Genomic DNA, 12,650 nt, shown 5'->3' on the forward strand with positions numbered 1-12,650 from the left:
ATGGAAGAAATCACATTCTAATGATAAATAGAGCATCATCTATTATAACATTTTAATAATAATTAGATTATCACAATTTTCAGCAGCAACATCAATCAAGTTATTCAACTAAAAAAAAAATTTGTACATAAGAAACTGATGCAAATATTCAAGTAGATCACAACATAAAGCATTCTACTACCAAAAAAAAAAAATAGCCTTCTAAACGTAAAGAAAATAAGCAAACCACTCAAATCAAGTACATAACAATAATCATTCTATTCACTAAACAAAGCATAACCGGGATCTAAAATAAAATATCTATTAATTTAGGCCTAAATAATCACAATCTGAACATTAATCACATTCGAAGCATTAAAATGAAATCCCTCTGTAACTTGACTATTTTTCCTTCTTAGCCGAGAATCAGATTGATGAAAGATTGCTCCAGAAGATGCTTGAATGCCTCGAACTTTCCTTTATATAGTTATTAAAATTGAATCTGTAGTTTTAAAGCGCGGATCTAAGGATTCTATGCTCGAATTTAGATTTTCTAACCTTAAGGACTAATCTAATGAAGGAATTAGAAATAGGAAAAGATAAAAATGAATGATTAGGTGCAGATATGAGGTTTTATAAAAAAAATATCGCACGTAAGAGCTCCGATAAAATCGGCCGGAGAAGAGAAGCCCTTGCCGGAGAGAAGAAAAAGGATCAGAAAATGAAAAGCTAAGGTTAAGTTTTAAACCGTGAGATCTATTTCCTCTCTCTAATTTCTTTTTTCTCTGATTTTCTTATGGATCTAAGGTTTCTAAGTGAGGAAACAAAGAAATCTACTAGAAAAGATGAAAACGAAAGAAGATCTGGTAAAAAGGAGAAGAGATATGATCGGAACTTGAAATCTAAGGTTTCTGCTAAAGGAGATCTAAGGTTTGAGGAAGGGAAAATTACAGATCGGAGTTTAATGGAGAAGATGACCGGAGAAAAAAAAGAAGAAGCTAGAGTTCGGATCTGTGAGATTAGAGTTCAGATCTGTGAGATTAGAGTTTAGATCTGTGGTTTCTAAAGCTAATTGAAGAGTTTAAAGTGAAATAGAATTTGAAATTATGGTTTCCAAACGCTCAATCAGCAAAAGAACTAGCAAATGATAGGATCCAACAGAGAACTAATCAGCCGGAGCTTTGCCGGAGACCGGCCGGAGAAAATGGAAAAAAGAAAAAGAAAACTAGGGTTAAGGTATTTGGGGAAAAAAATCTCGCTCTCTCTCTCATTTCTCTTACGAAAATGAAATTCGTCTTTTTTTTTATTATTATATATATTTTTTAATATATAAAAGAAAGCTGCTGATATTGGCACTACCAGTTTTAATGGGCGCACAAAATTGATAAGCGCACAAACTAGCCGCGACAAAAAATGGGCTAATTCAACCCCCTTTTATATGAAAATGATATTTCTATCTCCTTTTCCCTATGGACAGCCCCTACCCTGATTAATTCAACCCCCCTCTTCCATGTCTACACCAAAGTCCTCTCTCGGCTCGTTCGCTAGGCAAACGCGCTCGGATTTCTACGTAATTTCGTAGAGACCTTGGTCGGACTCTAATCTAGCTTAGGGTGAAGTTTGGGACCCTACCTAGTTGATATGATGGGGTTTCGCACAAACATATCGAACTTGGGTCCGGTCAAAATGGGATGTCTACACAAACCGTTCATTCGTTGGGCCCTTACGTAAATAGGGTGTGCCCAAAAAATCTTCTACATACGATGATCCTAACAGATCATTCCTCTGATCCGGGGAGGTTTGTAAATTGTGCCGCCATTTTTAAAACTCCACAAATCATAGGGTTGGGATCATCCTATGGAGAAGGTTTTCTGGGCAGACCCTATCTACGTTACAGCGCAACGAATGAAAGGTTTAGTTCACCACCAACAATGTGGTGCCCACGTGTTTTTGGGTGTACATGCCGTCCACCATATAATTTCTCAAATTAATAAATAAAAAATTTTAAAAAACCAAGAGGGAGAGTACACGATCAATTCTAGTTGCAGTGAGTGTAGTGATGGGAAAAAGCACATGGAGGGAAAAGGAAGCAGAAAGGCAAAATTTAAAAAATGAAAAAAAAAAACAAAGAAAGAATAGGAGACCAAAAGGCTCTAGAAATTCCTAACCATGGACTAACCGAGATAGGGCTTTTGTTATCCTCGGCACACTGCTTAGCAGCACCCCCTGTAAGTTAACTTGCCTTTCCACTTGACTCCACCTGTGGTCCCGTATTATAGATGTGGGAGTAGGTTCGATTGAAATAGGTGGTGCCGGTCGACCAGAATCACACTCATTGATAGGTAGGTAGATTGGGTTTGTGAAATGGCTTTGTTTTGATGGGTTGGTTGTATAGTATCAACATCAGGACAAGGTGATTGGGATGGAAAGAAAGGTGGAGGTGCTGGCTAGGGCTGCAACTCGAGCCGGGTTTTACCCGACCCGAATTAGCCTGGGTTGGGTTCAGGTTTCATGGGTTTCAATATTAGCAACCTCTAGTTGAAACCCCCAACTTGCAAATTCAGCTCCAACTTGAAGAAAAACATTAAGCCCTGTTTATTTTGGATTTTGAAAATTGATTATTTCCTAAATTGATTATCGGACTCAAATTTACATTTAGGCCCTGTTTGTTTGGGATTTGAGAATTGATTTTGAGTCCATATATGATTATTGGAGTCGAAGGGCCTTAATTTTGAGTCCATTAATCAGTTTTTGACTCACAATCGGTTCTCAAAACCCAAAACAAACAGGGCCTAAAGAAGTTACACTCCAGGCAGGGAAGAACAGTGTTATGTTCCACGGGATGGAAGAACTTATGATTCCTCATTCTCACAAACATTCATCAGATTTTGCGTTCATTAATTCACACGAACATTCAATTAGTGGCAGCTGGGAACTGTTATCATAAGTTCTCATTGCTTCATTGTTTGATTGCATATCACTTACAGTTCTCCTCCTTGTCTATGACCATCTAGGTTAAGCACTGTACTAAAGAATCAGACCCTTATTGGGCCATTAATATCAGGACCTTGAGTGAATAGTGAAACTTGTAATGAAGATTAAAACCCAATTCCGATTGCTAAGTTCAAATTAAAAATTAAATTCACCACCTATTACTAAATTTTAAATTCAAATAATCAAAGTTTTAAACTTATAGTTTTCAGTACCACCCCTTGATATTGATCCAACAGCAGCTCACTTTCTGGGAAGCCGCCTGTTGGATCAAATATCAAGGGTGGTACCTTTACCGTACAAGGGTCTTATTGTTGTAACTTGTAAGACCTTACACCATATAATTTCTAAGATAGGAAGCCCCAATGGTTTTAATTAGAGGAGTGATAAATGGACCCCCGTATATCTTAAATCGACCCCTATGTGTCTCTGTCTCTCCTCTCTCTCTCTAATCCAGAGGAGAGAGAGACGGATAGGGTCGATTTAAGATATTTGGGAGTCGATTTATCACTGCCCTTAATAAGTGCTGATTTTTAATTAGGCCTTGGAAGAGGTTCCTGCGGGGGGGCGAATACATCACTTTCCTTTCATTATATCCTAATGACTAGGGCTGCAACTCGAGCCGGGTTTTACCCGACCCGCATCGACCCGACCCGAAAATAGCCTGGGTTGGGTTCAGGTTTCATGGGTTTCGGGTCGAGCCGGGTTGAGCATTCAAAAGCCCGCATGAATCTTGGGTCGAGCCGGGTTTGAAGGGGCCCGACCCGACCCGACCCGACCCGAGTTACATAAGTTATAGTATGTACATTTTTTTCTATTGTTAGTTAAAAGTTAAAAGTGAAAACCCACATACCCACTGTTATTGTATGTGAGTGTAATTTCTGCTTCTATGAGTTGAGTTGATTCAAGTGTTTGATTCAACATTGTTTGATTACAGCATTGTTTGATTCAAGTGTAATGTGAGTGTAATTACATCATTGTTTGATTCAAGTGCAATGTGAGTGTAATTTCTGCTTCTATGAGTTGAGTTGCCTTGCCAAACAAGAATTTTCCTTAAAAAATTGCGTCAACGTAACAAAACCCGACCCGACCCGAGATTTATCATAGGTAGGGCCGGGTTTGGGAATCATGGGTTTTCCGGAAAAAAACCCGACCCGACTTGACCCGAGATATTTCTCGGGTAGGGTTGGGTTCTCCAAAACCGACCCGCCTGACCCGAGTTGCAGCCCTACTAATGACATCTCACCCAATCTTGTCCTGTTCGATTACAATAATCAAAGTCTTTTTGTATAGTCCAAAGCTAGTCATGTGATGGGGAGGGGTAGCCACACACGAAAGGACCATATGCGACTTTAATTGTGAAATCTATTATTTCTTTTGTCGTTAATGTGAACTGTGATGATCAGTGATTGGTAATCACTTGATTCCCTTCCTTTCAATCATCGAACTAAAATTACTAAATAAATATTTAGTGCAAAGGAAACAAGTAAGCAGTTATGATCAATGGTAGAAGCCAAATTTGGGCTTACCAGGATATCTTCGTGAAATCAAGAGAGTTGATCTAGTAGAACATCATGATACTAGGGCTCATCCCATGCGAGGATGGGAAAATCAACGTTTAGATTTTCCAGGCGTAACCCTAAATGGGAAAATCAACGTTTAGAATACAATGACTTTTTTTCCTCTGGAACAACAAACATGTCAGATCATTGCTTGAAAATCCGATATAGGGGGTCCCAAGTAGTCTTAGAAATGGCAACTATGAGGAGGGAGAATACTGTTGTTTAAGAAAACTAGAATTTACCAATTTGAAAAACTTAAACCGATTAAGAGATCAAAAATAATATTTTAAGCGTACAAGTTAAATCTAATGGTGCAATGCAAATGAAAGAGCAAAGAGATAGAAAGAGTGCACCCGAGATTTAAAGTGGTTCGGTCCTCAAACTCGAGGCCTACTCCACTCCACCAACCAAACCCGTTGATGGCTTCACTATTTGATCTTCTTAACCTTGGCGAAGATCGGTGCCAATTACAATTGCTTTAACCTTGGTGGCAATCCTCACCACGGAGAAAAAGGGCTCCGCTTCTCCGAATACTCGCCCGAATACAAATCTTGAAAGATGAAAGAAAGAACTAAAAGATCCCTTCACAAGGGTTACAAGAGATGTACAATTGAGAGCCTATGATCCAAATCCTAGAGTTGGTGATGAGAGGCACAATTGAAGCTTGATTCACTCTTGGGTATTCAAATGAAGTTTAAGAGTGTTAGGATTGATCGTTTGTATGTTTAGAACACTCATATTTATAGGAAAACCAAAATATGACCGTTCAATGGCATTGAGGTAATTCCAGCAAAATTCCAAACGGCTCTTTTTCAGACCGTTGGAGTGTTCTCGGAGTTCCGAGAATAATTCTCGGAGTTCCGAGAATTCTCGGAGTTCCGAGAAAAAATCTCGGAGTTCCGAGAAGCCTCACAGAAATTGGAAAAAGTCTACTGGACCATTTCTCGGAGTTCCGAGAATAATTCTCGGAGTTCCGAGAAGCCTATGCAGAGCAGATTTTCAATTCTGTTTTTTTGGGCTTCCAGTTCTCAATCAAGATGGGATTGCTATGAGGGTTCCAAGGTGTTGGAACTCCACAAGTACAATCACTTGTTTATTTAGGGTGTGTGAGATTACTTTAATCATGCCTCTAAAAACCTAATCTAGGTTTGGATCAATTACATTTAAGAAAAGGTCTTCAATATTAATTTCTCCATGTCTTCAAGTCTTCATGACTTCTTGCTTGATGACTTTGGCCTTCCAATTAGTGGTCCAATGTGGGCTTCTTGGCCTTCAATCCAAGCATCCTTGATCTTACTTTATCAAGATCTACAACTTAGATAAACAAACACATTAGTGATAAATGATCACTTGTGTATTGGAATCATCAAAACAAGATGGGAATGCCAAGGTAAAAACCATTGGGCTTACATTGCTCATGAGAAACAGATCACCTAACATTCATATAATATTGTAAATTGAATCATTCTGTTCAAAGAGAGGACCATGCATAAGTCACAATCAGGATGTTGTTTAAATTTTAATTTTGAGCTGACGAATGTTAATGAAAACTTGCCAGTATAGAAAACAATCAAAAACATATATATACAGCATAAAAGAATTGCAATCAAAAGATATGGCAAGTTCGAATGATATAAAATAAAAGAATCACATGTTACACAACTAATTTGTCTGCTAAGCTGGAATTTTAGTGTTTCTTCAATTATTTCCCACCATCTCAAAGCTTTACTAATGCAAAGTAATCTGCAATCACAACAATAAATGGCATAATAGAAAGAAGAAAAGGATAAAGAAGTAAGAAAAGTGATAAGCAATTCTCATTGACATAACATGTGAAGAAAAAGGCAAATGCCTAAGCAGAACAAATGGAAAGTCTTACTTACATGCTATATTTCTGGAACCATCCTAACCAAAGGAAATCACTCTTTTTCTTCTTTCAACAGCAGAGATCATAAAATAAAGCCAAAAAAGAGAGGAAAATGATCAAAATAGCAGATCAGTTTGGAAGTTGATGCAATCCAAAAATTAGCAATAAATTTTGAGGATTGCCATTTTATGAAGTTTCATAAGTGGAAAATACGGAAAGTGTAAGCCCAAGGGTTCCCATGGATTAACATTCACCTTACCTTATTGTTTTGATGCTAGCAAACCAAATTGATTAGCATTTATGGACTAATGTGTTGCTTTAAAGTGTTGTGTTGTATACATGAATTTCATGTTATAATCGCTATTACACAACTCTTCACAACACATGGCTTGTGGATCAAGGAGCAAAAGAATGTATTTGGAGTCCTCTTGATTTTATGTGTAAATGCAATTTCAAAGGGTTTTCAAATAGTTTTTATACTTAACATTTTACATCTTTGAAAACCATCAACACACCCAAAAATGTGTTTTGAAAACATAGGACTAAAGTCCAAAGACCATGGCCCAAAGTCCTTGAATTTTAAAGTAAAAAATGGAATTTTACACAGGGCCGGTCGACCGGGCTATGCCGGGCGACCTCGGGATGGAACCTGGAATTCCAGGGCATCTCAAAAATTATTGGGTCGGTCGACCGAGATAGGTTTTTGAACCAAATGTTTTGAGCAAACAGGTTGACCTCGCCGGACGACCGCCATGGGGCAGGTCGACCGCGAAGATAAGAAATTTGAAAATATAAAAGGGCGCCCGAGAGGGGCGGGTGGCTCGGTCGATCACGACGGTCGGGCAAACTAGCCGTTGGAACTTTCGCAGGTTGACTTTTTCAACCTAGTTTTTTACGGTTTTACCCCCAAACGATCATATTTTCAAATACACTATATATACATGATTAAAACCTATCTCTACAAGCTTTTGAACATTTGATAAAGATAAAATCTCATTTTCTCTTTGAGCTTCAAGTTTTTAATCAAAAGCAAAAATCTCTTTGATCTTCTGTTTCTACTTCTTATCAAGAGGCACTCCATAGGGCTTTACATTTGTATTTTCTTGGAGTGATTGTGAGCGATCGAAGTTGTAATCCGCTTATTAAAAGGCATTAAGAGTTTTTCACTTTTTATTTTGTTCATGTGAGGGTCTTCTCTTCGGCCCGTTAAGAATGGTGAAGACGAGGGCTTTCTCTTCGGCCCGTTAAGAATTTAGAAGACATGGCGAGGGTCTCCGATTCAGCCCGTTAATAAAGGTGAATCAGGTATGAGGGTGTGTCCCCTCGTCAAGGCTTCGTGCAGAAAGGATTTGTTCCCTTCGGAGATGGAGGAGTCGGGTGTACGGCTTCATCATTTTTAGTGGACTCTGAAGCAGGTAAAACTTGGAAGAGTGGAGTAGGTCTTGTGATAGATCGAACCACTATAAATCTTGTGCCTTGTGGATGCTTACTCTTCTCTCTCTTTCTCTTGCACGTGTGGTGATTGGTAATCTCTAACTCTAACTTGTGTTTGTGATTTTAATTGAACAAGGATTAGTAAATGCACTTGATTGAAATGTTTAAACCCTAAACATTATAATGCCTATTTGAACAAGGGTTAGTAAATGCGCATGATTGGAATATATAAACCCTAACTTTAATTAATATATCTATTTGAACAAGGGTTAAATTAATTAGTGCTTAATTAGTGGATTAATTTTTAATCTCTTCTTAATTAGGCCTAAAAATTCTAATTGACCAATTCACCCCCCCTCCTTCTTGGGTTGTCACACCTGTATTTCAGAAAGTTTTCGTGAGTAAGGAGGTGTTTTGGCAGAATGAAAACTTGCTAAGGTTACATGATTTTGAGATATGTGAAACTTAGATTCTTGGAAAGCTTGCTAGATTACAAGCTTTGAGATTTAGCAAGTTTCAAGATTTGGAAAATATGATTTCCTATTCTCTTAAGTATTTTGTTTCCTAAAGAGGTCATCATTTTCTAATTTAGCTATTTACTAGATTTGATAGGCTATAATTGCTTTTCTTAGTTTTTATCTAAGGAAACTTTAACATTTTAGATAGATATGCCAATATCATTTTTAGCTACATTTTAGATTTTGGAAATCTGTTAGAAATGTAATAAAAGAGATGGATGATTGGAGTTGTGGGAGTTTTTGAGATTGAATAAAATTTTATCTTCACGGCATACGTGAAATTTCGTATGAGTTCTTCTTGTTACTTGTTGTTTCTTGGTTTTTGTCATATCTTGGTATTTTGGGCTTCGCCAGAAGTCCCTAAATGGAAGAAATATGCAGGAATAAGCAGCATCAGTGTTTGAAAATAAAACTCAATTCAGCTGAAACAAAAGAACAATGAATCCATGATTTAAAAAATGGAAATAAAAAACTGGTCACACAACCTAGGCTTTGGGAAAACTCCCTTGCTAATTCCCATGAGAGATATCTGAACCAACTAAGAGTTCAGATATGGTATCCCATTAAAAGAAAAAAGAGAAATCAACCAAATGAAGGAGTACCTTGTATGGGGAAATCCTGGAACTTGGTGATCGTGATACCCTTCTCGAACCCCTGCAAATCGTCAGAGGTTTTAGACGCTCTCTCCTGGAGATCCGAAACAACCATAAAAGCAGCAAGCTCCTCATTTACAGATTTGTACCAACTGAAAATGAAAAATACAGACATGAGAAAATAAGATAAACATAAAAAAGATAAAAGCCAAAATAACTGGGATAAGAGAAGGCAAACATGGGGTTTTTCTCCTGCTACTGCTCCGGTTGAGAGAGAGAGACTCCAAGCCACATGGGGGTGCTGTGTAAAATATCTCGCGTCAAGTGGCAAGATATTTTTTGTTACGTGGCATTCGATGGTTTCTGCTGGGTCGATTGGAAAAGGTGAAGAGTTAAAATTCGGTAGTTATGATAAGGTCATTTAAAACCCTTGTAAATAAGGGGTAGATGGGTAAAAGCATAGAGAGAAGGAAGGAGAAAAATCGAGAGGTTAAAAAACAAGAAATTCTTTTTCTCTGGCTATAAAAGTAGTAGACACTAGATAGACCGACACTTCTAGTTACTCGTTTTATTTAGTAGTTTTCCACCTTTATGTATATGGTGGTTGATATTGATTTATGCATGTAACTAGGGCTGCAACTCGAGCCGTGTTTTATCCGACCCGCATCGACCCGACCTGAAAATAGCCTGGGTTGGGTTCGGGTTTCATGGATTTCGGGTCGAGCAAGGTTGAGCATTCAAAAGCCCGCATGAATCTCGGGTCGAGCCGGGTTTGAAGGGGCCCGACCCGACCCCACTCGAGTTACATAAGTTATAGTATGTACATTTTTTTCTATTGTTAGTTAAAAGTTACAAGTGAAAACCCACGCACCCACTGTTATTGTATGTGAGTGTAAATTCTGCTTCTATGAGTTGAGTTGATTCAAGTGTTTGATTCAGCATTGTTTGATTGTAATTACAACATTGTTTGATTACAGCATTGTTTGATTCAAGTGTAATGTGAGTGTAATTTCTGCTTCTATGACTTGAGTTGCCTTGTCAAACAAGAATTTTCCTTAAAAATTGCGTCAACGTGAAAAAACCCGACCCGACCCGAGATTTATCATGGGTAGGGCTGGGTTTGGGAATCGTGGGTTTTCCGGAAAAAAAAACCGACCTGATCCGACCCGAGATATTTCACGGGTAGGGTTGGGTTCTCTAAAACCCGACCCGCCCGACCCGAGTTGCAGCCCTACATGTAACTACTGCTATTTGAGATGATTCGTTTCGGAGGCCTTGCATGTTTGTGTGACAGCATTGCAAGCGTGCGGCGCATGTCACGTCCCTTTAGTCAGGGGCATCACATTAGTAGGGTAACAAAACTCAACTACTACAAATTAAGAACAAGTGATAGATACTAGACCCAAAATACAAATTACAAAATACAAAGTCGATTTAACAAGTGAGAATAGACAGATATATACTAAACCCAAAATACAAATTAATAACATCAAACTTCTTGAAGCAGCTAGTGAACTGCTTACTACACGTCCAATTTGGTGAGTTGGTCAATCAGGCTCTTCATATGTGCAAACGAAGAACCCCCTTCTTCCGGTGCTTTACGACTCGCATTTGAAATCTCTTTAACCCTTCCCCTCACCTTCATTCCTTCCTTGCTGTCCCCCATCAAACACCTCACTCCCCTCTCCACCTCCTCCGCACTAACAAAACCCCCTCCCTCATAATCCAATTTCAGCTCCACTCCCAAACCCAAATCCCTCACCAGCTGAAACCCATTCAGCTTCTGCTCAGCATACAGCGGCCATGCCAGAATCGGCACCCCATGCCACAAGCTCTCCAGAATGGAGTTCCACCCACAGTGTGAAACGAAACCCCCCACAGCAGGGTGTGCTAAGATAGCTGTTTGTGGGACCCAAGATGGGCATACCAATCCTTTCTCTTCCGTCCATTCTAAGAACCCTTCCGGTAAAACCTCATCCAGATTCACATCCGCCAACATGCCAAACTCTTCTCCAGAACGGCACCTCAATGACCATAGAAACCGAGACCCACTTTGTTGTAACCCAAGAGCTATCTCCTTCACCTGAGGCTCAGGGAATGCACCATTACTCCCAAAGCACAAGAACACCACCGACGCCGGAGGCTGCTTGTTTAACCATTCGATACATGGGTTTTCCGACAACGATGACTCGTCATTGAGATTGAGCAAGGGTCCGACTGGGTAAATGGGTGGAGTCGGATGGTAAGGCAAGCATCGACCCTCATTGATTGCTTCCAGCACCGTGGATTCTAGCTGTGTAAAAGTGTTGATTATTATGCCCTTCATCAAACCCATCTTTTCGGCAAGGAAGGTGAACCACTTATAGCCATCAGATTTGTTGTCAATGACTACAGAAGGAAAGATGAAGGGTGGCAATGGCTTAAAGCCTGGGATCTCAACTAGTCCTTCAATGTCCTTGAATTTGCATGTGAATTTAGTATGGAGGGTGGGGAGGTAGAGCATAAAAGCTATCAAGAGGGCTGGAGCTGGGGAGTAGAGGTAGGGAGGGATGCCAAACTAGGCCACGTCGGTCATGGTGAGGGAGAAGATGTCGAGGATTAAGGCGGCGATAGGGGTGGAAGGAGAGGAGGAGAGGAGTTGGGTGATGGCGTGTTTGACGTGGGGCTTATGGCTGTTTATGTAGATTGACATGGTGGCTTCTGGACTCGGATTTGGAGTGGGTTCGATGTAAGGGAGGTGGGCGAAGTGGATATCGAGGCCTGAGGAGGCCACGGATTTGATATAGGAGGAGGTGGTGGAGACGCAAGAGGATTGGTAGGGGGGTGGAACCAAGAGGAAGGTGATAGAGAAGGGATTGTGTTGGACAAGGCGCTTAGCTAACTCCACCATGGAAATAAGGTGCCCGATTCCGGGTAACGGCACAAAAACCAGTCTCATAGGCATCTTCCCTTCACTTCCTTCTCTTCACTGATTCTGTTTTGCTTTGCTTTATGCTGCATGGATGTCTTTTTAGAAGAAGGGACTCTTAGGTGGAAGTACCAACCTTGACATTTGATCCACCCTATCGTTGTTAGGACTTTGAAACGGGTGTCGCTAGTAATGAATAGGGGCGGATATATCAGCTCCCGGGGGGGGGGGGAATATCAGCGTCCTAATTTTATCTGAAACCGACATATTTACCTAGTTCCCGTTCTACGCCGTATTTCTGCTTTTTTATTTCTTGGTTAGTAAGGAGTAAAAGAAACTCTTAGTCATGGCGATTTTTATTAGACGCTTTAGTCTCTACGAAAAACCTTCTCCTCTTTCGAAACCCTCGACATTTCAGCAACCTCTCATATTGGATCCATACCAGGCCTATTCGATTCTCTGATACTTTTTTTTTTTTCCCATTTGTTTAAATTTTATGGACTTGATGGGATGTGACTGGTGATTGCAAAGGACCAGCGCTCGCTTCCAAAAATTATAAATACTAAAGGGTTTTGCTAACGTGTGCCCTTAGGGCATTAGTCAAGGAGCATTTAAAGCACCTCTTTTCATGTATCCACACTTTTATTCTCAAAACACATTTATTATTAGAGAACCGTTTCCCACAATTTCATTTCTATTACGAGAAAATAACAAGAATACCCCTATGTCATAAAAGATAATAGCCAAAGTACCTTAACCCATTTTCCATGAGATTGAAATATTTTATTATTTTATATG

At 39.6% G+C, this 12,650-nt stretch overlaps 2 pseudogenes across 1 annotated transcript in view; both read right to left on the bottom strand.

The window, feature by feature from the left end:
* LOC143884164 (malvidin galactosylase UGT88C3 pseudogene) overlaps window positions 1-9,176 on the bottom strand; it is a 77,460-nt pseudogene extending 68,284 nt beyond the window's left edge. Inside the window, exon 1 of the transcript XR_013252762.1 lies at window positions 8,954-9,176. The product of XR_013252762.1 is annotated as a malvidin galactosylase UGT88C3 pseudogene (transcript). The remainder of the gene's footprint in view (window positions 1-8,953) is intronic.
* A 1,050-nt stretch (window positions 9,177-10,226) lies between these two features.
* On the bottom strand, window positions 10,227-12,027 carry LOC143884166 (malvidin galactosylase UGT88C3 pseudogene; annotated as a pseudogene).
* Between the last annotated feature and the right edge of the window lie 623 nt (window positions 12,028-12,650).

The sequence above is a fragment of the Tasmannia lanceolata genome, unplaced genomic scaffold, assembly GCF_043159265.1.
Source record: "Tasmannia lanceolata isolate RefF3 unplaced genomic scaffold, GAP_Taslan_0.1 ptg000008l, whole genome shotgun sequence".
Taxonomy (NCBI): domain Eukaryota; kingdom Viridiplantae; phylum Streptophyta; class Magnoliopsida; order Canellales; family Winteraceae; genus Tasmannia; species Tasmannia lanceolata.